Source organism: Rhinoderma darwinii, chromosome 1, assembly GCF_050947455.1.
Source record: "Rhinoderma darwinii isolate aRhiDar2 chromosome 1, aRhiDar2.hap1, whole genome shotgun sequence".
In the NCBI taxonomy this organism is placed as follows: Eukaryota; Metazoa; Chordata; class Amphibia; order Anura; family Rhinodermatidae; genus Rhinoderma; species Rhinoderma darwinii.
Genome location: NC_134687.1, coordinates 113,600,588 through 113,625,419, shown reverse-complemented (window position 1 = coordinate 113,625,419; position 24,832 = coordinate 113,600,588).

Below are 24,832 nucleotides of genomic sequence, written 5' to 3'. Positions count from 1 at the left end.
ATATCAGCAAGGGATCAAATACTTATTTCCTTCACTGTATATATATATATATATATATATATATATATATATAATGAAAAAAATCTATATATAAATAATATAAAAAGTCTACACACCCCTGTCAAAATGACAGGTTTTTGTCATGTTACAAAATCAGTCCAAGATGAATTATTTCAGAACTTTTTCCATCTCTAATATCACCTATAATCTGTACAATTGTATTGAAAAACAAACTGAAATCTTTTAGGGTGGAAAAATAAAAATAAAGAACAAAAATAATGTGGTTGCATAAATATGCACACCCTTAAACTAATACTTTGTTGCATTACCCTTTAACTTTATGACAGCATTGATTTTTTTTTTGGTAGAAGCCTATCAGCATGGCATATCTTGACTTGGCAACTGTTGCCCACTCTTCCTTGCAAAAGCGCTCCAAATATGTCATATTGTGAAGCAATCTCCTGTGTATATCCCTCTTCAGGTCACCTCACAGTTTTGCAATGGGATTCAGGTCTGGGCTCTGACTGGGCCATTCCAAAACTTTGATCTTCTTCTGGTGAAGCCATTCTTTTGTTGATTCGGAGGTATGCTTTGGGTCGTTGTCGTGCTGAAATGTAAAATTTCTCTTCATCTTCAGCTTTTTAGCAGAGGCCTGCAGGTTTTGTGCCAATATTGACTGATATTTGGAACTGTTCATAATTCCCTCCACCTTGACTAAAGCCCCAGTTCCAGCTTCAGGAAAAGAGCCCCAAAGCATAATTCTGCCTCCACCATGCTTCACTGAGGGTATGGTGTTCTTTTGGTGATGTGCAGTGTTGGCTTTGCGACAAACATACCTTTTCAGACCATAACACACTTTCCCACATGCTTTTGGCAGACTTGATGTAGGTCTTTGCAAAACATTACCGGGCTTGGATGTTTTTCTTTGCAAGAAAACGCTTCCGTCTTGCCACCCTACCCCACAGCCCAGACATATGAAGAATATCAGATTGTTGTCATATGCACTACACAACCATTACCTGCCAGAAAGTCCTGCAGCTACTTTAATGTTGCTGTGGGCCTCTTGGTAGCCTCCTGGACCAATTTTTGTCTAGTCTTTTCATCAAGTTTTGAGGGACGTCCATTTCCTGGTAATGTCATTGTTGTGCCAAATGTAATACACTTCTTGATGACCGTCTTCACTGTGTTCCATGCTATATCTAATGCCTTGGAAATTCTTTGGTACCCTTCTCCTGACTGATGCCTTTCAACAATAAGATCCCTTTGATGTGTTGTAAACTCTTTACGGACCATGGCTTTTGCTGTCACATGCAACAAAGGAAACGTCAGGAAAATCCTAATAGAATAGAGGATCTATATATGGTGTTACTCAGAATCACTTTAAATAATGGCAGCTGTGAGTTTAAATGTGATTGGCTAATTTTGAACACAACCACATCCTCAATTATAAGAGGTTGTTCACACTTATGCAACCACATTATTGTAGTTTTGACATTTTTATTTTTCCCCTCTAAATGATTTCAGTTTGTTTTTCAATGGAATCGTACGTGCAGATTATGGGTCACATTAGAGGTGGGAAAAGTTCTGGAATTATTTACCTTGTACTGATTTTTTGACATGACAAAAACCTGGCATTTTAACAGGGGTGTATAGACTTTTTATATCCACTATATATCCCAGTAAGCATCAAGAAAATATCTTTAAATACGGAGTACCACAATTCCCAGAAATATTCTATATTTTACTATGTATTGTAAATTACAAAATACCTGCTCATGTGGAAACTTTTGTTACAGATGTTATACTGATGCCACAGTCAGTCATAGTTGGTGAAGACAAACTTAAATTATCTTCGAAACGTATGTCTATACTATCACAACATCAATAATGCCTTATGTCTTATCTTTCCAAAATATTATATAACATGAGATTTATTAGCAATCACATAATAATAACAAGGCTGCTTTCAGACAAGCAAAACACAAACAAATTTTTGTTAAAGTTTTGAAAATGTAGTATAGTATACAGTATATTTTTTTATTCTAATCTTAATTTTTATTAAAAAAAACAGTATGAAAATGTTGTATGTGACGCAGCACTGATGAAGTTGAGTGCTGCATCACATATAATGAACTGCGCGGCATGCTGAGGTAGCCTTAAAGGACACTGAGCAAAGAAAAGAAGTAGTGACTTGGGTATGCAAACTTTGTATTTTATATTAAGCTTAATGGGATGAGGAGAAAGCATCAGGCCCACACCATCCATGAGGCGAGTCACGCCATTGTTCAGTCATGCTGGGAGCTGTAGTTTTACGATGTAGAAATCTATACGGCACCACCACCTCCTGCACTATAATTGTACCTGCAGCTATAGGAACGCAGATACAATTACATGCATATGCACTGCATAAGTGCTGAATGGCAGGGTAATGTTCTGTGCCCTGCCATTCAGTGCCTTTTAATGATGCAAGCGGCACGATGACATCATCGCACCACTTGCATCGTTAAATAGCAGTGCTAGGCACCCAGCCAATCAGAACCTTTCAACGACACAATCAGCGCAATGACATTATTGTGCCGCTTGCGTTGTTCAGCCCCAGCAGACCTGCTCAGAAGAGAGAAGGTCTGCATTGCAAGAGAATGGTACGGGAACGGGCTTAGATGAGTATGTAAAGTTTTGTTTCTGTTAAAAGTATGTGGGGCATTATCTACAGGGGTCTATATGTGGGGCACTATCTACAGGGCTGTATATGTGCTTCACTTTCTACAGGAGGGCTATATGTGGTTCATTATCTAGAGGGGGCTATATGTGGGCGGCTATATGTGGGGCACTGTCTACAGGGCGGTTATATGTGGGGCACTATCTACAGGGGGGGTTATATATGGGGCACTATCTACAGGGGTCTACATGTGGGGCACTATCTACAGGGGGCTGTATGTGGGGCACTATACAGGGGCTACTATCTACAGGGGGATCTATGGGGACTACTATCTACAGTGGGATCTATATAGGGTACTATCTACAGGGAGCACTCTATGGGGGGGCACTATCTACAGGGGCTCTATGGGGGGCAGTATCTACAGGAGGCTGTACAGGGGGTGCTATGACTGTATGCATATAGCAACATTTAACCCATAAGTCTCCCCTTCCCATACTAAAATTAACATCACGCCAACACATAACTCTCTTTTAAAGTGGGGTTGACCCGGGGGTCGGCCACAGCTTTATTAACACAATAAATGTAAATAACAAATTTACCAAATATAAAACGCAATGACCTTAACATAGGTCAATAACAACCTGTATGCCTGCCTAACCAAGGACATGTAGGTAAATCCCCTTCTAATACCGCCTGCTGTGACATAACACCGTAATACCACATATCTCACCCATACATCATTGTCCAAAACAAACCAATAACCACCGCATTGAGAACCATGTGAAACACATTGATTCCTCCTTCTCCTTTTTTTTTTTTCCATTTTTTTTTTTTAATTTTCAAAATGTTTTTTTTTTTCTATGCATTCTCCATTTGTTTTCCTTTTTTTTTATATATCTCCATCCAAATAACTGTAAATATTGAGGCCTCTTTGGTTGCCTTTTTTTTTTTTTAATTACATACACGTTCTACCACCCAAAAACTAACTCGTACCTTTAGATTAACCATACCTAAGGGAGGGAGGGAACATTTCTGACAAAGAGGCCCACTACAGGTAAGCAGCCCCTTATATAACCCCTTCCCATGCACTAAAACCGCCCCTCTTCTCCTCTAACTCCCTCCCTGCCTAAATGATTCACCGCTGTAACAGGGAGGGGAAGGGAGACAACTCCTCAGCCTCACTTAACCCCTTCCCTGCAACAGTCCCTGGCTCAGCGGCTAAATGCCTGTGAGCCCCCATGACTGTATGCATATAGCAACATTTAACCCATAAGTCTCCCCTCCCCATACTAAAATTAACATCACACCGACACATAACTCTCTTATAAAGTGGGGTTGACCCGGGGGTCGGCCACAGCTTTATTAACACAATAAATGTAAATAACAAATTTACCAAATATAAAATGCAATGACATTAACATAGGTCAATAACAACCTGTATGCCTGCCTAACCAAGGACATGTAGGTAAATCCCCTTCTACTACCGCCACCAGGTGACCGTGTATTCCTCAACTACACGGCTCACCGACCCCCAACAAAAATAGACCTTGCTCAACCCCATCCTGCAACCCTGACAGGAAAATATCCAGCCCAATCTCCCTTAGGTGCACCCCGTCTAGCAACAACAAACCTCTATTGTCACCCTCTAACTCCCGATGACGCACCATCACCCCGCCTCTAGCTCGGACAAACCTAGACACCCTGGTGTTTAATAGGCGCCTCACCCGCTCAATGGCATTCACGTCCCGCGCTCCATGCCAAACCAACCGGGGAACAATTTCTGACCAGACCAAAACTACCCGTGGGAAAAAGCCGGCGAACCTTTCTAAATTTGACTGGATCAGTGAGATCAACTCCCCCAACCGAACCGAACACAGATCATTGCCTCCTAGATGAAACAGTAAAACAGTTGGAACCATGCGATGTCGGCTGATGTCGACCACTTCGGGCAGTGCCTGCAAACAGCGCAGGCCCCGGATGATCTCCAGCAGACTTCAGCACTTGCATAGCCCAACGAACGTCCCCCAGGGCAGCCATCCTCTCAGCCCAAAACACATAGGAGTGCCCGACTATCCACACCGCTGGTCTGGTACCTAAAATGAAACTGAAATTAGTGCAAAATAAGGTCTGGGCGAACATAACCAGCAAAACAATACGACTTCCATCTCCCTATGCGCCTCACAGCCGAATCCGATAACCCCAATTCACTGGCCATCGTGGCCGCCCCAATACGGAACGAATGAGTACCTTAATCCCCTGGTGGTTGTCCAACCTGAACCAAAGCCTTCCGAAAAATAGCAGAAAACTGAAACCTAGTAAGCGACCGCCCATCCGAGTGTGACAAAAATTGGGCCCCGGAACTACGCACTCCCAAGAAAGCCGCCACCGCCGTCACCCAAGTCCCTCACCCAAACACATCTGTTTTATAGCGACGAATCCGCAACAGGACCCCCACCGAGGAGACTACAACGTCCTCCAAAAGCAAACCCCCCGGCCGCGCCGCCCCCATCGTAACTAACTCCGAAATCCGCAAAGCCCCGAAAAAACACAACGAAAAAGCCACAGAAAATAAAACAGATTCATATGGAGAAGAACACACCGACGGCAGCACCCCTATAAGCTCCTGCAACAAAGAAAAAGACACCGGCCGCCGCGACTCCCGCCTAGAAGCCATCTTCTTCCACCCCTTCAAGGCTTGCAAAATAAAAAAGGATTTAGTCACATCCGACCACCCCCTCAACTTAGAAAAGAAAGCCACCCCGGCCAGACACCGCTGCGCCACCACACCCGAAACCCCCCACCCGCGCAAAGCCGTCAGATATTCCAGCGTCACTGTCGTGCGCAGCACCGGATCCTCCCCAACCAGTCTATCCCTTGCAGCGCTCAAACATTCCTTCCACGCATTACCCAGGTCGAGGGCGCCAGGGACGACCTCACCAAGGGCACTAGCTCCGATCCAGCATCCTTCACATGAACTCCGGGCAGCTGGCTCCCTCCAGCTCTGCCTGCGGGCAAAGAGAGCGAAAAACCTACCAACGAAAACTAGATAAAGCATCAGCAACAACATTATGAACACCTGGAATAAGCCGAGCACGAAAACTGATGTTACACTGCAAGCACCGCAACACCAAATGACCGAAAAAGCCAACACCGGACCTGAGGAAGAAGTAAGGTGGTTAACAGCAAAAACAACACTCATATTATCCGACCAAAACACCACAGACCTGTTGGAGAGGCGTGCCCCCCACAATTCAACGGCGACCACTATGGGGAAAAGTTCCAACAGCGTCAAATTTCCGCACCAACCCTTGTCTTTCCAGGAATCAGGCCAAGCTTCCGCGCACCAGGCCGAACCCAGCAACGCCCCAAACCTTGCCGCGTCCGTAAACAATTCCAAGTCCACGCTGGAAATGGAAGGCGTCCTCCAACACGTACGCCCATTGTAGTCCTCCAAGAAAGTGCGCCAGACGCGCAGATCCACCTTAACATAACTAGAAATCCGAACATGATGAGAAGGCACCGAAACGCCCACTGTAGCTAAGGACAACCTCCTGGCAAATACTCGCCCCATGGGCATAATACGACCCGCAAAGACCAACAGACCTAACAACGATTGAATCTGCTGCAACTCCAACTTACGCGCAACCAGAGCCATGTCCAATGCAGCGCGCAATTTCACCACCTTCTCCGCCGGAAGGCAAAAGACCATGGCAACCGAATCAATTTCAATACCCAGAAAACTCAATACCGTCACCGGCCCCTCTGTTTTTTCTTCAGAAAGGGGGATCCCAAAGCGCTGGGCCAGAAACTGAAAGGACCTCAACAAAAACTGACACTGCCCCGAGGACCCACACCCCACAAACAAAAAATCGTCCAGATAATGAGTCACCGACCCAGAACCGGTGAGATCCCGCACCGCCCATTCTAGAAATGAGCTGAACACCTCAAGATACGAACAAGAAATTGAACAGCCCATCGGCAAACACATATCATAATAGAAAAACCCTTCCACAACAGTTCTCCCACCAGGGTGCAAAAATTAGTGGCGCACTAGCCCACGGAGTCATCTCCTTGGTGTAGGTTCATCAAGGAGGCCGCTGCAGATGAGACTCGTCCAAGCCCCTCAAACACCGTGAAAAATGTCCAGAGGAACACCTGGAATTCACGAGTCTCTGGTCCTTGTCTCTCCCAGATAGGATTCGCCCATGCAAGGGCCTTGCCAGTGAGGAGAGAGATGATGAAAGCGACCCTTGCGACCCGTGCGCCATCAGATGAATATGCCCTAGCATACAGGCTGAAGTGGATTTGGCAAAGGTTCAAAAATCCACGACAGGTAGCTGCGCCTCCATCATGCTTGAATGCCATCTTGCTGGTTGTTCTACATTACTACCACTCTCCTCCAACTTCCTCGGATGCGCCAATGCCTTGTACTACTTGGGCACGCACCGTGCAGCATGGTGTACTCTGCCCGGCTTCATCGCTGCACCACGCATTCCAGGGGAGTACAAGGCAATGGCGCATCTCCAAGAGTTGGAGTAGGTTGCTAGTGATGTAGAATAGCCAGTGGGATGTCAATCAAGATCTGGGGGGCGCCATTTAAATTTTCGCCTTAGGCAGCAGAAAAGCTAGAACCAGCACTGGAATGGATAACACACACCACAGTACATTTGCCACAATTGTGGCTCAAGTTCGACCAAAAGATACAACACATTCACCTCCTAATTAATGTGTTGTATCTTACTCCAACTTTCTTTCTATTAAGACTGGCATATGTAACGCCAGTTGGCATAAATTTCCCCATTATCTTTGTGGCATTAAAGTAAATCTCCATCATTTTGTTATTTTATGGTCCGCAATTACGGAGAACTTTTACGGTCGTGTGCATGGGGCCTTAGTGTGTACAATAAAATCAACATTAATAGAAACATGATATTGCTGCTGTGCTATTCCTCCTTGTTTTAGCTATCCAGTGATCCTTATAAAGCAGTTCAATAACACAGAAGCAGACACTGACAACAGAGGGTCAACTGCTAATATAAATACAGTTAGTGATTTCCATAGACTGCCTCATTCATAAATTTCCTCAGCAATGTGTCAATCTGCCAGTAATTCTGAGGCAAGGATGGGTATTAGTGTTGTCCAAACATATGATCTATTTTAGTAAGAAGCACTTTTATTTGTTTAGGTAGCAGTAGACCCCTTATCTGCAGAGCCCCTGTGCAGCTGCACAGGTTCCACATATGTTATGTCTGCCCTTGCAAAAACAAATTCAGCTCTGCTGTATCTGAACAATATTGATCCCTACCCATATATATATATTGCAAAGGTCACGCAGGGGAGTATGAAGCGGGCTCACGGGCTGAGCCCGCTCAATAGAACGAGCGTGTCAGCTGTGTTTAACAACCTACACCTCAGTGTAACAAGCGAGATCCTGCTTGTTTAACCCCTTAGGGTCAAAAGCGACCATGGCATCCAAACCATTAGACACCTGTGACATTGCGTCGGCCACCCCTCCCCCTGCGACAAGATTGCCAGCTTGCCATGCCAATGGTTGACATGGCAGCCTGGGGGTCTAATGAAGGCCCCCAGGTCTGCCATATTTAGGCTGGATTCACACGAGCATGTTCGGTCCGTAAAGGACGGAACGTATTTCGGCCGCAAGTCCCAGACCGAACACACTGCAGGGAGCCGGGCTCCTAGCATCATAGTTATGTACGACGCTAGGAGTCCCTGCCTCTCCGTGGAACTACTGTCCCGTACTGTAATCATGTTTTCATGTTTTCATGTAATCATGTTTTCAGTACGGGACAGTAGTTCCATGGATAGGCAGGGACTCCTAGCGTTGTACATAACTATGATGCTAGGAGCCCGGCTCCTTGCAGTGTGTTCGGTCCGGGACTTGTAGCCGAAATACGTTCCGTCCTTTACGGACCGAACATGCTCATGTGAACCCAGCCTTATACTCCTATGAAGCATATTATAACAATTTAATAAAAATTTAATGATGGCTGGTTCAAGTCCCCTAGGGAGATGTCACGTTGGGTCGTGGACCTACTGGGCCATACCGTCTTGGCGGTAAGGCAGCTGGCCAACAGGACGCAGGTCAAAGTCTATAGTTCGTATAGGGTACCTGTGGCAGCTCGGACAATAGCAAGGCAGGCTTGGCAGGAACATGGCAGCAGGTGGAGGTCAGGAGTGGAGAAGCAGGACAGGCGTGGCATACAGCACAGCACAGCACTAGATCAGGATACAAGTATAGGATACAGGAACAGGAACACTGGGAGCAGGAAACACTAGGAGGCCATATGCAAGACATACTAGGAATACACAACACATCTCAGGCGTGGGAGGATGGGGCTGGGACCTTCTTATAGCCCAGGGTTCTCTGAAGCAATTAGCTCAGATCACCAACATGCGTGCGCTCTGGCTTCTTAAGTCTGGACTGAGCTCGTGAGTGCACCCTGGTGGTCACTGTGGAGCAGGACGGCCGTATGAGCAGACATCTTGAAGGGAGTCGACTGGATGAAGGAGTTTGTGGTCAGCAACCACGGATGTTACAGGAGACTAGTAAAAAAAAGTTTAACAACGTTTTTTAATATTAGAAAAAAATTAAAACAAAGTTAAAAAAAGGTTTTCCCATATTCCCCTAAGCGCAATGTAAAAAAAACTTAAATAACTGGTATTGCCTGGTCCATAAATGTCTAAACTTTTACAATATAACATTATTTAACTCACATGTTGCATGCCATAAAAAATAATGAAAAAAACAGAATTGCTGTTTTTTTGGTCATCTCATCTCATACAAAAAATGTAATAAAAAGTAATCAAAAAGCCTCATGTATCCAAAATGGTAACATTAGAAACTACAGCTTGCACTGCACGGTGATTGCTGTTAAAACAAAATGGAGGAATCCATGTTTTTTCCCCATTCCACCCCACAAATACAGCTTTTTCAGCTACCCACTACATTATGTGGTTCAATAAATAGTGCAATAAAATTTACATCTTGTTCAACACAAAAAAAAGCCCTCATATGACTATATTGATGAAGAAATAAAAAAAAGTTATGGCTTTTGGTACGTGAGGAGGAAAAACAAAGGTTGAACATCTGAAAAATGGCTGTGGCGGGAAGGGGTTAAGGTATTAATAATAATAATAATAATATTGTTAAAATGTTTAACTTAATATCTTTGCCAATGGCCATAATAATCATTGAAACAATTCCTGGAACTCAATGAAGCACCAGGGTCCCTTTTGAGCAGTAGTAGTTTTTCTACAGCTTTGAAAACCTTGGATGAGTGTTCTAGTTAATATTTAGTACTAATATTTAGTACTCATTGTTTAATTTCCTAGACTAGAAAAGCATAAGCATTATAAAAAGGTTTCAGAGCTTACGTAATTGGTGCAGTAACACCCGCTGATATGCTGTATAATAACACAAAACAGACAATAATGTTAAATAATATCTGATCCAGTATAAAAATTCCTAACCAAATAACAATTATCCCTTAACGCTATGTGATGTAATAGTACGTCACAGCCGTTGTCCTGTTTACGCAAACTGACGGACTATTACGTCAGAGTATTAACAGGGTACTGTATCGGCAGACGCATCTGCAGACAGTTTTAAAGTAGTGATAGCTTAACGCTATCACTGCTTCAAGGCCAGGACCGGAGCTAGCCTCCGATCCGGCCGATTAACCCCTTAGATATAGCGCTCAAAACAAGCGCTGCATCTATGGTGTTAACAAGCAGATCGGAACCCTGCAATGAAATCGCGGAGTTCCGATGACTGCTCCTTCAGACCGGAGGCCAAACAATGGCCTCCCATCTGCCAAGTACGGAAGCCTGCTTGGTCCCGCCCGGAGCCGGGGCCTAAAAGGCGCCCGGCCACAGTAACAAGATGGCGCAGACTCAGAAGCTGAGGCTGCGAAATCAGCCGCTGGTGTCAGCTAACTAGCTCCGATCCCTGCCATTAATCCCTTAGATGCAGTGATAGTGCCATCTTAGTGGTTTGTAGGGATCGGCATCGACACAATGTTATCGTGACAATGCCGATCATTGCTATGGCAACCGGAAGCCTAATAATGGCCTCTTCGTCTGCCACGTTGGGAACAAATAGGCTTGCTGTCAGTGAATGACTGACAGCTCTAATGCATTGCACTACATGGGTAGTGCAATGCATTAGAGTAAAGATCAGATGTGCAGGCCCTCAAGTCCATTAGTGGGACAAAAAAAAAAAGTTAAATAAATGTGTAAGAAAAAAAGTTTTAAGTTAATAAAAACAAACACTGCCTTTTTTCCTATAATAAGCCTTTTGTTATTGGAAAAAAAATGAAAACGTTAAAAAAGTACACATATTTGGTATCGCTGCATCCGTAACGACCCAAACTATAAAACTATAATATTATTTTTCCCGCATGGTGAACACAACAAAAAAAAAAAACAATGCCATAATCGCTATTTTTTTATCACCACCCCTCACAGAACTTAGAATAAAAAGTGATCATAAAGTCGCATGTACCCCAAAATAGTACCAATAAAAACTACAAACCGTCCCGCAATAAACAAGCCCTTACACAGCTTTTTTGACTGAAAAATAAAAAAGTTCTGTCTCTCAGTATATAGCGACACAAAATGTGCAGAGTGTCAAAAAGCGGATAAGATCGGGCACCATTTATAAGTGCGACACTGGCCAAATATCTCTGAAATATTATTTATTATACCCTCTTATTATGCCCTGATGTACTCTGCCCAGTCTACATAAGCCCCCACATTATAAACTGAAATACCAGCAAAACCCCAAACAGAACAACTACCAAGCTAAATCTGCACTCCAAAAGCCAAATGGCGCTCCCTCCCTTCTGAACCCTACAGCGTGCCCAAACAGGAGTTTACGTCCACATATATGGCATTTCCATACCCGGGGGAACCAGCTTAGCAGTTTACGAGATGTGTGTCTTTGGTGGCACAAATTGGGCACAACATATTTTGCAGTAAAATAGCATATGAGCGGAAAATTGCAATTTTCACTTTGCACCATCCGATGCGCATTAATTACTAATGGAAAAACACCTGTGGGGCCAAAATGCTCACTACACCCCTTAAAATGCCTTAAGGGGTGCAGTTTCCATAATAGGGGTCACTACTTGGGAGTTTGTTTTGCTATTTGAGCTTAGAGCCCTGCAATTGTGGGCCAATGCTGTGAAAATCACCAAAATGGACCTCAAATGCACATGTTGCTCCTCACTTCTGAGCCCTGTCATATGTCCAGGCACATGTTAAATGCCTTGAGGGGTGTAGTTTCCAAAATGGAGCTTCCGCTGTACTCTGGTAGCTTAGGGCTTTGCAAATGCGACATGGCACCCGAAAATCATTGCCGCAAAACTTGAGCTCAAAAAGCCAAATGGTTCTCCTTCCTTTCTGAGACCTACCGTATGTCGAAACAGCAGTTTATCACCACATATGGGGTATTGCCGTAATCGGGATAAACTGCTTTTCAAATGTTGAAGTGCTTTTCTCCTTTATGCCTTGTAAAAATTTAAATATTGCTACGTTTTTTTGGGGAAAAAATGTAGATATTCATTTTCACAGCTTCATTCCACTAAATTCAGCAAAAAAAATGTGGGGTCAAAATGCTCACTATACCCCTTAATAAATTCCTTGAGGGGTTTTGTTTTCCAAATGGTGTATTTTTGGGGTGTTTCCACTGTTTTGGCCTCACAAGACCTCTTCAAACCTGACATAGTGCCTAAAATATATTCTAATAAAAAGTTTGCCCCAAAATCTGTGTTTCAGTGAATTAGCACACTAGGGCCACATGTGGGATATTTCTAAAAATGGCAGAATCCGGGCAATAAATATTGAGTTGCATTTTTCTGGTAAAAATTTCTGTGTTACAGAAAAAAAAGGATTAAAAATGAATTTCTGCAAAAAAAAAAATTAATTTGTACATTTCATCCCTACATTGCTGTAATTCTTGTGAAATGCCTAAAGCGTTAATAAACTTTCTAAATGCGGTTTTGAATACTTTGAGGGGCTCAGTTTTTAAAATGGGGTGATTTATGTGGGTTTGTACTGTATGGGCCCCTACTTCACAACTGAACCCGTCCCTGTAAAAATAGCCTTTTGAAATTTTCTTGAAAATGTGAGAAATTTCTGCTAAAGTTCTATGCCTTGTAACGTCCTAGAAAAATAAAAGGATGTACAGAAAATGATGACAATCTAAAGTAGACAGGTGGGAAATGTTAATTAGCATTTATTTTGTGTGGTATTACTATCTGTCTTGCAAGCAGATACATTTAAATTTAGAAAAATGCTAATTTTTGCAGTTTTTCGCTAAATTTTGGTGGTTTTCACAATAAAATACTGAATGTATCAACAAAATTTTACCACTAACTTAAAGTATAATGCGTCACAAGAAAACAGTCTCTGAATCGCTTGGATAAGTAAAAGCATTCTAAAGTTATTACCACGTAAAATGACACGTCAGAATTTAAAAATGGGGCTGCGCCCTGAACATGCAAACTAGTCCATGCCTTTAAAGGGTTAATAAAAAGAAAATGTAATCTTAAATTGAATACTGTGGATTATTACACAAATAATTTTATTATAAATAAATTATAAAAATAAATTATAAATTATAAAAATAAGTAGGTTCCAAAAATATGGCAAGAAAGCATTTTTGTATTTATCAAGATACAGATAGAGCTTTTTAAAATAAAATAAACATTTTCGACAGATACAAAAAGTTAATTTACAAACGACAGTGTATAAAAGGTCAATTGAATAAAATATTAATATTTGAACTGCTTTAACTCTATTATCCTTATTTCAGAAGCACTGATTCAGAAGAACCTGCAACAGGTGGAATATAAGTGGAAAGAATTTTGACATGCTGGTTGGGATTCTGAGAAATTGCTTTTCAAATGTAATGAAAAATGTTGGCACATAATTTGTATTTTATACTGAATATAAAAGATGATTATTAAAATCTAAACTCAGCAACCACAGAATTATATTACATGTTAAAAGAGGTCACGGCTGTGATCATCCAAAACAATTATTATAGATTTAGTTTGGCACTTTAAAACTGATAAAACCTAGAGTTGTAGCAGGTCATTTATAAACGTATAATCTGTTATCTATGCTTATTACATTAGACTACAGAAAAATCTATGGTGGGGGCGTGGCTTTGGCATGGTGGTGTGAGGACGCACATTCCCAAGGCTCCGGACCCGGCCCCACAGAAAATCGCCCATAGGGCTCACTTACCTGGCTCCTATGATTTATGATGAAGGGGAGGAATCGTAGGAGCCTCTCTGCGATTCCCTGCACCTCTTCCATTGGCAGATTCCTTCGCTCCCGACAGGACTTGTCATCTCCACAGCAGTCTCTCCCGGAGGGCATATGGCAACTCAGTCAGGGGACCTCTGCTATCCTAAGAGGGCCACCCTCTCCCCCTGCTGTTGAGAGAGACCAACAGTCGGTCTTCTCTCAGGGTCCTCCGCCTTCTATGGAACGGACCTTGAGGGAGCTCTGGGAAAAGGTACGGTCCTTGCCCACGAAGTCCGACCTGGACTTGCGTCTTTCACGCATGGAGGAAAAACATGACAAACTTATGTGTTGCGACTTTGGAATGCCAGAACTCTGTTCACTCTCTGGAGATCTCGGTCCTTTCTCAGACCCTGGAAACACAATCTACCCAAATGCAGGACTTCTCTTTGCACCTGGATGATGTTGAAAATAGGGGGAGACGGAACAATCTGAAATTAAGGGGCATATCTGAATCTGTGCCACCAGAATGTTTGCATGACGCAGTGACTAATATATTTAACAAGCTGCTGGATAGACCACGAGATATGGCTATAGACCTGGATAGAGTGCAAAGACTGGTGGGCGCAAGGGCCAGATATACCAACCACCCACGGGATGTAATCTGCAGAGTTAATTTCTACAAACAGAAGGAGGACATAGCACGGAGAGTGTGGGAGAAAGGTGTCATACCCTATAATGGATCAGAGGTTAACATTCTGCCTGACGTTTCCAGATTGACCCTCTACATGCGTAGAGCTTTACGCCCTTTACTGGAGGCTACTAAAACAGTGGGTGCCACGAACAGGTGGGGCCATCCCTTCCACATCATCCTCAGAAAACTGGGACATTAGTTTGCTGTTAGATCCCCGGATGACTTGGAGGAGTAATTTTAGTTCCTGGAGATCCCGGCAGTCCTGCTACCTGATTGGACTGCGCCCCTAGAATCGCTTATTCCCAGGGATGGTCACTTTCCGGATCCAGCACGCCCGATCCGGCCTCGTCCCAGAGATAGTACAGTCGAGGTGTGGACACCAGTGAGGTGCTCCCCGAGCAGAGACTGATCTGCTACATACTACCTGTATGGACTGGTCCCTGCATTGTGGGCCTTCGGTCCGTATGACCTGTTCTGATCTCCCCCTTTGCAGCGTGGTTATGAGGGTATCCCCGTCACTTGGCGGCTTGGTTTAGGAACAGGGTATTCCGCTTAGTACAATGGCATGGGGGCTCCTTTTATTGTTGCATCTCTATATGTTTCTCCCTCCGGGGGTAGGGTTGTCCCTCCAGAAGTCTCTACGCTCAGGCCGTTCCCTGATTATGTGTCTCCCTAGCCTCGATGAGTGCATACCGTGGAATGAAACAGGATGGATGTGTTAGCCAATGGGGGTATGGGTCCCTTTTATCCTTAGGTTCAGACTCCACACATAGTCCTTAGTGCGGACACTCACCTTTTACTCCCCTTGACTGTTACGCTCCAGCAACTAACTGTGCCATTGATGCTTTAGACTCCACAGGTGTTGTCCCAGGAAGTTGGGAGCCCACCTTGGGAGTGACAGTGGTGGGTGGTTCCTTACAGGTAGGACGGGTTGTCCACACCTTATTTAGCCGGTTGGGCCTGGAGCATTATTGAGTATAGTTTGAGCATACTTGTATATTTCACAGGTCTTATATACTTCTTTGTTTTTTCACATTGCTGTCATTCTTCGTTCCCCACTAGGGTCCCGTGTTGCTGTCTCTCGGTCTGAGGGTATTTTTCTTCTTAGGGAGAAATAGCACACGACGAGTTGTTGAGGAGTTTTTCACTCTGTTTATAGTGGTGGTGTTTTGTTTTACGTTTTTTGATCACTCTTCTTAGGGGACTTTTTCTTTCCTTTGTTTCTTTCTTTTCCCCTCCCTGTCTTCCTCTTCCCTTTCCAACATTTCTAACAGTACTATTGTTTCCCTAAATGCACAGGGCCTGAACATTCCTGAGAAGAGACCCTCCATTTTCCGTCTCCTCTGGAAGAAAAAAGTACAGGTGGCTTTCCTACAGGAGACCCACTTTCAGGCAGACTGTATGCCGAAACTCACAGATTCCCATTATCCGGATGGTTACCGTAGCATGTACCCAGACTCTAAGACGAAGGGCGTCTTCATCCTGATTCTGCGCTCTATCCCCTGGTAGCATGTGGAGGCTTGCACTGATGGAGTGGGAAGCTATCTATTCGTGAAAGGTAGGCTGGCTAACTCACTAACCACATTGGCCTCATTTTATCTTCCTAACTATGGTCAAGTTGACGAAAGAAACATGTGGAGAAATCCTCCAGCTCACCTGACACACTCCGGTGTGTCGTTGATAGCGCCCGGATCCTCGTGTCGGCACACGGATAGCAAGTAGAGAACAAGGAACAAAGGTAGGATCCAGCGCTGAGAAGCGTTAAAATGGAAATCGATTTTCCAAGTTTAATGTTGTAGATTAAAAAGAAGTCCAGTAGTATTAGGTCCTGGGTGTGTATGAAGTGGAGGGAGGGTGTCCTCTTAGGCCTACGCGTTTCGGACGATGCTGCGTCCTTAGACTTGGCTGTGGTAAGTTTTGAATAGAGCGCGCTGTCATATATATCCTGTGAAGGTTGAAACAGCTGATGAGTAGATGATGATTGCGTGTCATGGTTGTGTTGTTTTGGAACGCAAACACCGGAAATGAATGTCAGGTAACCATGACTTGATGTCTAGTAGATGTTTGTATGTATCTGTGTATTACTTGGATTATGTTCGGAAGACTGTTTTGTATTCCGACGATGAATTTCTAAAACTTTTGGTTTTTATTTATGTGTATATATTCGAAACCATGTCAGATTGCGTGTTTATCTGTTTATTAAAGTTTTATTTGGTTCGGTTGCGTTCCAGGACTCGTTTTAGAATACAACATGAGAGGTGATCGACAACCCGGTTCCAGCTCCTTTTCAAGTCCATCCTTGAATGTCGGTAAGTATTTTTAATTATGTTAAATTTTTTGATCGTATGTGGTGATGATTAAAACTTTGCAAACCACCACTGGTTTATATAAATGTATATTATGTTTGTGGAATTTGTCCGTGAAAAGGTTTTTTGTTTTCTTTGGGTGTCTTATCTCTCAATTTTGAGTATTTCTGTGGGCAGTTGTTGTTCAATGTATATCTATGTTCGTTATATATTTCTGTTGGCTATTTGTTTTTTTTGGGAATTTTTATGTGTGTTGCATATTTCAGCTTTATTATTAAACATATATATGTTATCAAAGTTGTTTTTTGATAATTAAGAACAGGGCTCTGAATTGCGTTGACGAGGATAGGATGTGGGGGGGTGTAGGTTGGACCACAACTGTAACTGGTAAAGTGGGGAAACTTGACATTTTACGTAACTGGGATTAGGTGATGTGACAGTTTCTATGTACAGGGCAACTAGCAAATATTATGCCTGTACATATTGGGAACATGGATATAAAATTGGGATGTATGGGTACCTCGGAGTGACTTGGAATATATTAGCTTAATTTACGTTGTTAGTCATGGGAGCGTATGTTTGAGGTCCTAATTTTATTGTGAATGGATTAATAGAGATACATTAATTCTTTCTTTAAGTTAAGACCTTCTGGATATCTTGTGTTTAGCCTATATATCCAATACGCTTCTCTTAGATGAGTTTTATGTTTAATATCTCCACCTCGCTTTGACGGTTGAATTTTTTCAATAGCATAGCAACGAAAGGTTTTTGTAGATTTATTATGATGAGAAATGAGGTGTTTGGCCGCATTTGATATGTTGAGAATATTTGCATTCCTTATGTAGCTGAGATGTTCTAAAATTCTCGTCTTGAATTTTCGATTCGTACAGCCGACATATTTGAGATGACATTCCGTGCATTCAATTAGGTAAATAACTGACTCTGAATTGCAGTTAATGTAATTTTGGATTGTAAAATTGTCTGTTTCTGTGGAATTGCTGAAATTTTTGGTTGGATATACGTAGGAACAGGTTTTACAGGGATGTTGGCCACATCTATAAAAACCTTTAGTCTCTAACCATGTTGTTGTTGTATTGACATTGGATGTATATAACGAGGGAGACAAAGTGTTACCCAAGGAGGGGGCTTTCTTTGCTACTATCCTACAACCTCCTGACAGAATTGTGCGTAATGTGTCGTCTTCCATAAGGATGGGTAGGTAATTGGTGTGACTATATTTTTTATTTTGGTAAATTGATTACTTTGTTGTAAAATGAGTGTAGGTTGATTGGCAACAGGTTGTAGTTCTTGTTTTTTATTTGCAATTTTGTGTTGGCCAAGAAGTTGTTTTCTTGATTTTTTGTTTATGATGTTGCTAGCTCTGGTCGATGTCCATTTCGGATAACCTCTTTCTTGTAGTCTTGTTTGTATTAGTTTATGTTCAAGCTCAAACTGGTTCTGGCTGGTACAATTTCTTTTTGCTCGATGCATTTCACCCAGAGGTATGGCTCTGATGGTATGTTTTGTATGGTCACTTTTTGCATGAAGAATATTGTTAGTAGCTGTAGGTTTTCGATGGGTTTTGGTGGATATGAATAGACCTTCGTTTCCTTTTAATTCCAAGTCTAGAAATATAATGTGTGAAGTGTCATGATGGTAGGTGAATTTTAAATTGCACTGGTTGTTGTTGAGGGCTGCCACAAATTCAGGGATGATGTCCATTTTTCCTTTCCAAATGATCAAAATATTGTCGATATATCTACCGTACCATTCTATACAGTTACTGTGGATGTTATCAGGCGAAAAAATGTGGAAATGTTCCCACCATGACATCACTATATTGGCTATTGATGGGGAAAATTTTGCCCCCATAGACACACCTTTGAGTTGTAAGTAGTATTTCATGTCGAATTGGAAATAGTTATTGGTTAATAGGAACATGAGTACTTCTAGTATATAGGCTTGAAAATTTGTTTCGTATATACTGTATTTCATTAGATGAAATTTGAGGGCAGTATGGGCTATTTCATGTGGAATTGACGTGTATAGTGATACAACGTCACATGTGAGCCAGGTAAAATGTTTTTCCCAAATTTTGTTATGAAATATATTAAGAACATGTTTTGTATCCTTGAGAAAGCCGGGTGTGCTTTGTGCTAGAGGCTGTAATAGTGTATCTAGCCATTCTGATAGTCTTTCTAGGATTGATCCTATGCCAGAGACTATCGGTCTCATAGGTGGAGGTATGGTTTGTTTGTGGATCTTGGGCAGCGCATGGATTATGGGGGTAATCGGTTGTTCGATGTAAATATACTCTTTTTGTTTCTGAGTAATGTATCCACCTTGTTGTCCATCGTCCAGTAATTTCTTCATTTGGTGTTTGATTATATCGACAGGATTTCTAGCCAAAGTTTTATAGGTGGTTTTGTCAGATAGCATGTTGATAATTGATTGTTCGTAGTCTTTTTTGTTCAGGACTGTGACATTTCCACCTTTATCTGACATTTTTATAGTTAAATCTTTGTTCTCATGTAATGATTTTACTGCTTTTTTTAGTTTAGTTGACATATTCGTTCTTGGATATTGATTTTTGAGACTGTCTGCCAGGTTATGTAGCTCTTTTTCTATGACAGTTTGGAAGCGATCCATTGAATCCGTACGTGAACTGATAGGGTAAAATTTCGAATTTGATGTTGTAAATTTATGTGCCGTTGTGACAGTTTGATTAGCAGTTTCATTGCGTAAATGGTCTAGGGATACCATGGTTGAACGTTCTTGAAATGTGAAATCTGTTGGTATTGATGCTATCGTCGCTCTTGGTCTTGTCTCATCTGGCGATGTGATTGTGGATGTCGTCTCTGCGGATGTAATGTCAGAGCTTGTTTCATTTTGAAGAAAATGTTTTTTTACCGTTAAATTACGGATGAATTTATTTATGTCTAATATTGTGTTGAATAGGTTGAAATTTTTTTGGGGGGCAAAATTGAGACCTAACGTTAATACTTCATTTTGCTCTGGGGTCAACAAGGTAGAAGATAAATTAGTAACATTCGTTAACGGTATTGTTGGTATTTTCTTGGGCGGAGGCGACGATTTTGTTCTTGATTTATTCGACTTGTGTTTCCTACCGCCCCTCCTTCCCCGTTTTTTGAAAAATAAGATGGGTTTTCTGATCTTCGATTGAGACGGGGACACGTTTGACTATTGTCATCTTCTGAAGTACCATCCGCAGATTCTAATTCGGTCGAACTAAAGCTGACTCTGTTGGGTAGATCTCTATATTGTTTGAATTGTTGATTCCTTTTCTTTAGGATCGGTCTTGGTCTGGTGTAATTCCTTGTTTTTTGACTCCAGTTGTATACTTCATTATTGATGTAATCCTTTGTATCTCGTTGAAATTTGTTTTACTTCGTTTCTGCAATAGCATGGTCGAGTTTGTCGATGGCTGCTGACGTTCTGGTGTGAAGGAGATCATAGGAAGGTGAGTTGGAAAATACTTCTAAAGATTTATTTGTTTCTAATATATGAATGTCCAATTCTTTTAATTTTAATTCTTCTTGTTCCGTTATTAATTTCATCAGATTGATAGAGCAGGTTGAAAGGATCTGATTCCATTGGTTCTGGAATTCATCTGTATAAATGAAACTGGGTGTTTTTCTGAGCCGTAAGCCTCTAGGAATCATGTTCTTTGCAATGTAGTTTTTGAGGGTGTCAGGTCCCACCAGATTTTTGCTTGTTGGGCTAAATGTTTTTCCAACATGTGAAACAGGTCTTCCATATCTTGATTATTTTCTGGAAGGTTGTCATGTTGACCAAATACTTTCTCCGCTAGTTCAAAGCGAGTATGCTTGGTATCTTGAGTCATGTTGTTTGTGTGGTTCTTAGTATACTAAGAGATTCTCCGAGGTATTAATACAAAGTGAGTTGCGTTAAAAACAAACACAGTGTTGCTGAAGCCAACTTGTTGTTTAGCTAGGAGTTATATCCATGAAACATATTTGCTTGTGTATAGTTTCTTAAAAAGTTGTGGCCTTTTTGTTGTGGAATAATACGTTCCAAAATCACTTCAGTATGGTCAAGTTGCCTTTTTGGAGAGGGTCCTGACGGAGTTGGATGACTTTCTGGAAGGTACTCTAGTATTGGGAGGTGACGTGAAAGTGCCCCTAGACCCCACCTTAGACTCCTCACGAGGACACTCGGCCTTATCTAGGTCTGCCCATCGTCTTATACGTCGGTTATTACATGAACATCAATTGGTCAACGTGTGGTGTCTCCTGCACCCATCGACGAAAGACTACACATTCTTCTCGGCCCCACATAATTCTTACTCCAGAATAGACTATTTCTTTCTCTGCCATACACACCTATCATGCCTCTCATCGGCTACCACAGATGATATAACTTTTTCTGATCACGCTCTTATTACACTTAATCTCTTCTTCCCTACGGTCCATCCTCATTCCTGGCAATGGCGTTTAAATTAATCGCTTTTACAGGATCTGGCGGTATTAACAGATATTCGCAGGGACCTACAGGACTATTTCTCCATGAAATGGAGGCACTTGGGAGGCACATAAGTGTGTTGTTCGTGGTTCCTTCATTAGAATCGGTTCTAAATTAAAAAAGGAGCGAGCGGCACACTTGCTGGATCTTTTATCCCAAATACATACGCTAGAGCAGTCCCACAAGGCCTCCCTGGACCGGGATATCGGGGCAGAGCTGGGGCAGCTGAGAGTACAGGTTCAGTCGCTATGCCTTTCTAAGGCTAGGGCTTCACTAGATAAATGCAGACGGAACCTTTCTGAATTTAGTAATAAACCGGGTAGGACCCTTGCACGGGCATTTAGAAAAACCCGCTCTCGTACATATATACCTCATATTCACACCTCCCATAATCGGCACCTTCATCTTCCCCATGACATCACTGAATCCTTTCGTGCCTACTATCACTTTATATATGATCTCCCCCAGGCCTCTTTGTCTTCTGATGGGAGGAGCCATTTGGAGAGAATAGAATCATATCTCCAGTACTCTGGGATGAAACATATCCCCCAGGAGGCACTTGCCGCCCTAGAGGCTCCTATTTCCCCAGATGAGTTATCATGGGCACTGAAGGACTCCCCCATTGGGAAAGGCGACGGGCACTGATGGCCTCCCTTTGCAATAATATAAGGCCTGCTATGACCTGCTTTCTCCCCACTTCCTACATACCTTCAACTCACTCACTGCGGGGAGCTCCCTCCACCAAGATACACTTTGGGCTTACATTACGGTGATACCTAAAGGAGGGGAAGGATCCTTCCCTTTGCCAAAATTACCGCCCCATATCCTAATTAAACATCGACCTGAAGTTGTTTGCAAAAATGTTGCCGTATAGGCGGGCTCTCCTTTTACAAAACTTTATCCATATAGACCAGGTGGGTTTTTATTGCCTCTTAGGGAAGCTCGTGATAATACCACAAGGGCTATTAATTTATTCTATCAAGCTACTGCCTCAGCTCTGCCCACGTTCTTTCTGTCCACGGATGTGGAAAAGGTCTTTCACAGGGTTAACTGGGACTTCATGCTAGCAACCTTACGGTATGTTGGATTAGGCACCCATATGATGCAATGGATATCGAGTCTCTATTCTTCCCCCTAGGCCCGGGTTAAGGCCAATCGTCACTTCTCCTCCCCGCTCGTTATCTCGAATGGTACAAGGCATGGATGCTCTTTGTCCCCCTTAATATAAATTTTAAGTCTGGAGCCCTTCTTATGTCATGTGCGCTCCAGCCGAAATATAATGGGGGTTCCTCTAGGGGAGAGGTCCCACAAAGTCGCAGTATATGTGGATGATTTGCTCTTTTTTCTTACTTCACCCCGGATTTCCTTGCCTAATCTGATGGTGGAGCTGACTAGATACTCAATGCTGTCCAATTTCAAAATTAATTACCAAAAGTCGGAGGCTCTCAATATCTCTCTGTCGCAGTCTCTTGTGGAGGATTTGAGTCATTTTCCTTTAAATGGGCTAGGAACTCTCTCAAATATTTGAGTATTCTACATACCAGTGATCTGTCTCGCCTTTATGTGGTGAACTAGCTCCCACTTCTTCAATGCATAAGGAGTGATCTGGAATCCTAGATGATGGGCACCTTTACCTGGTTTGCTCCATCTTTAAAAAAAACATACTACCAAGGATTTTGTACCTCTACCAAGCCCTGCCTGTTCACATTCCTCATCCCTTCTTCCAAACACTGTTGTCAATACTACACAGATTTATCTGGGTGGGGAAACCAGCTCATATTGCCAGTTCTATGCTTTTCCGTGCTAAATGTGAGGGTGGTTGTGGCCTTCCGGATTTTGTCTCATATCATCAGGCCTCACATTTATCACAAATCCGGGAGTGGTGTAGGCATTCTGAGGTTAAACAATGGGTATATATAGAGCAGACCTTCATTGATTCATCGCTGCAGATACTTCCCTGGTTACGCAAACACGTACCCCTATCGGCACGGACACACCCAACTATTGGGCCCACCTTGGCAGTTGCGTCGCGGATCTTTCCCTGGAAAGAAATCTCACCATCCCCCTCCCCATTGTTCCCTATTCTGGGCAATCCTGCATTCCATCCTGGACGGGAACGAGGTCCCTTCCAGCACTGGATGCGGACAGGTAAGGGTCAAGCAGTTTATTTCCTGCAGGATGGGAATTGGATGACTACACTAGTGGATGACTAGTCAACAGTTAGCATCTCTGACAGACCCTCACTCCTTCACCTTCTGTCAGGTTACTCAACTGAGACATTTCCCCATGTCATTGCCGAACCCATCGGAATACGCCCCCTTTTGAACTTCTTTGCACGGGCATGGGCACAATACGTCATACACTATCTAGACTTTATGCTCTCCTGATTTCTCCATCCAATCTCTCTACACCTTCCTATTTGGTAAATTGGGAAAGGTACTTAGACCTTACGTTCACTGCTGAACATTGGAATCTTTTGTTTACGATGACACATAAATCTTCAATGGCTAGTAGATTCCAGGAAGCTGGATTTAAGATCTTGTCGTACTGGTATAGAGTACCTTCCAGATTTCACACATTGATACCTGCGGTCTCCCCGCTGTGTTGGAGATGTGGAGAACATGTGGGCACGATTTTACACACCTTTTGGGAATGCCCAAAGCTGACTGACATTTGGTCAGAAGTGTGGCGTATTTCCAAAAAATTCACAGACTTCCCCCTTATTCACCGGCTTTCTTCCTTCTCCATCTGTGTGATTTTCCATTATCTGCATATAGGCGTTCTATGGTTCACCATCTGGTGAATGCAGCTAGAGCTTGCATTTATGGTGCTGTGGAGACAATCTCATCCACCGTCAATTGCCATGTGGTTCGGCAAAATTCAGGAGATCATGAGAATGGAGGATCTTACTGCACCTATGAGAGGGACCCATGCTAAATTCATCAAAACCTGGTACCATTGGATTAGATTTCAGTCTTCATCGGAATTTAGGACCATTGTTGTTTCTTAACTTCAATTCCTCTGGTCTTGTTCTCTATGTGGGTCTTCTGCCCCTCCCATCCTTCCTCAGCCTCCTTGCTTCCTTCCTGCCTCTTTCTACTTCGTCTTGTCCTGTCTTTCTTCTCAGTTCCCGTACATGTCTGCTGGTGTATGCCGGGCTGCTTTTCTTGTGCATTTTCTTAGTTGCCCGATGCGTTTTTTTCACTTCTTGTATTGATGTATTATGTTGTCCTGCGTGCCAATGTGTGTGCTTCCTCATGTATGCACTTTATTATCTTCTGCTTCATGATCTTAAGGAAAATAAAAGAATTTATAAAAAATAAAAAATAAATCTATGGCATCAAAAGTATCACCATGTACAGCAAAGAGTTAAATAATGAATTCAGCTCTGATTGT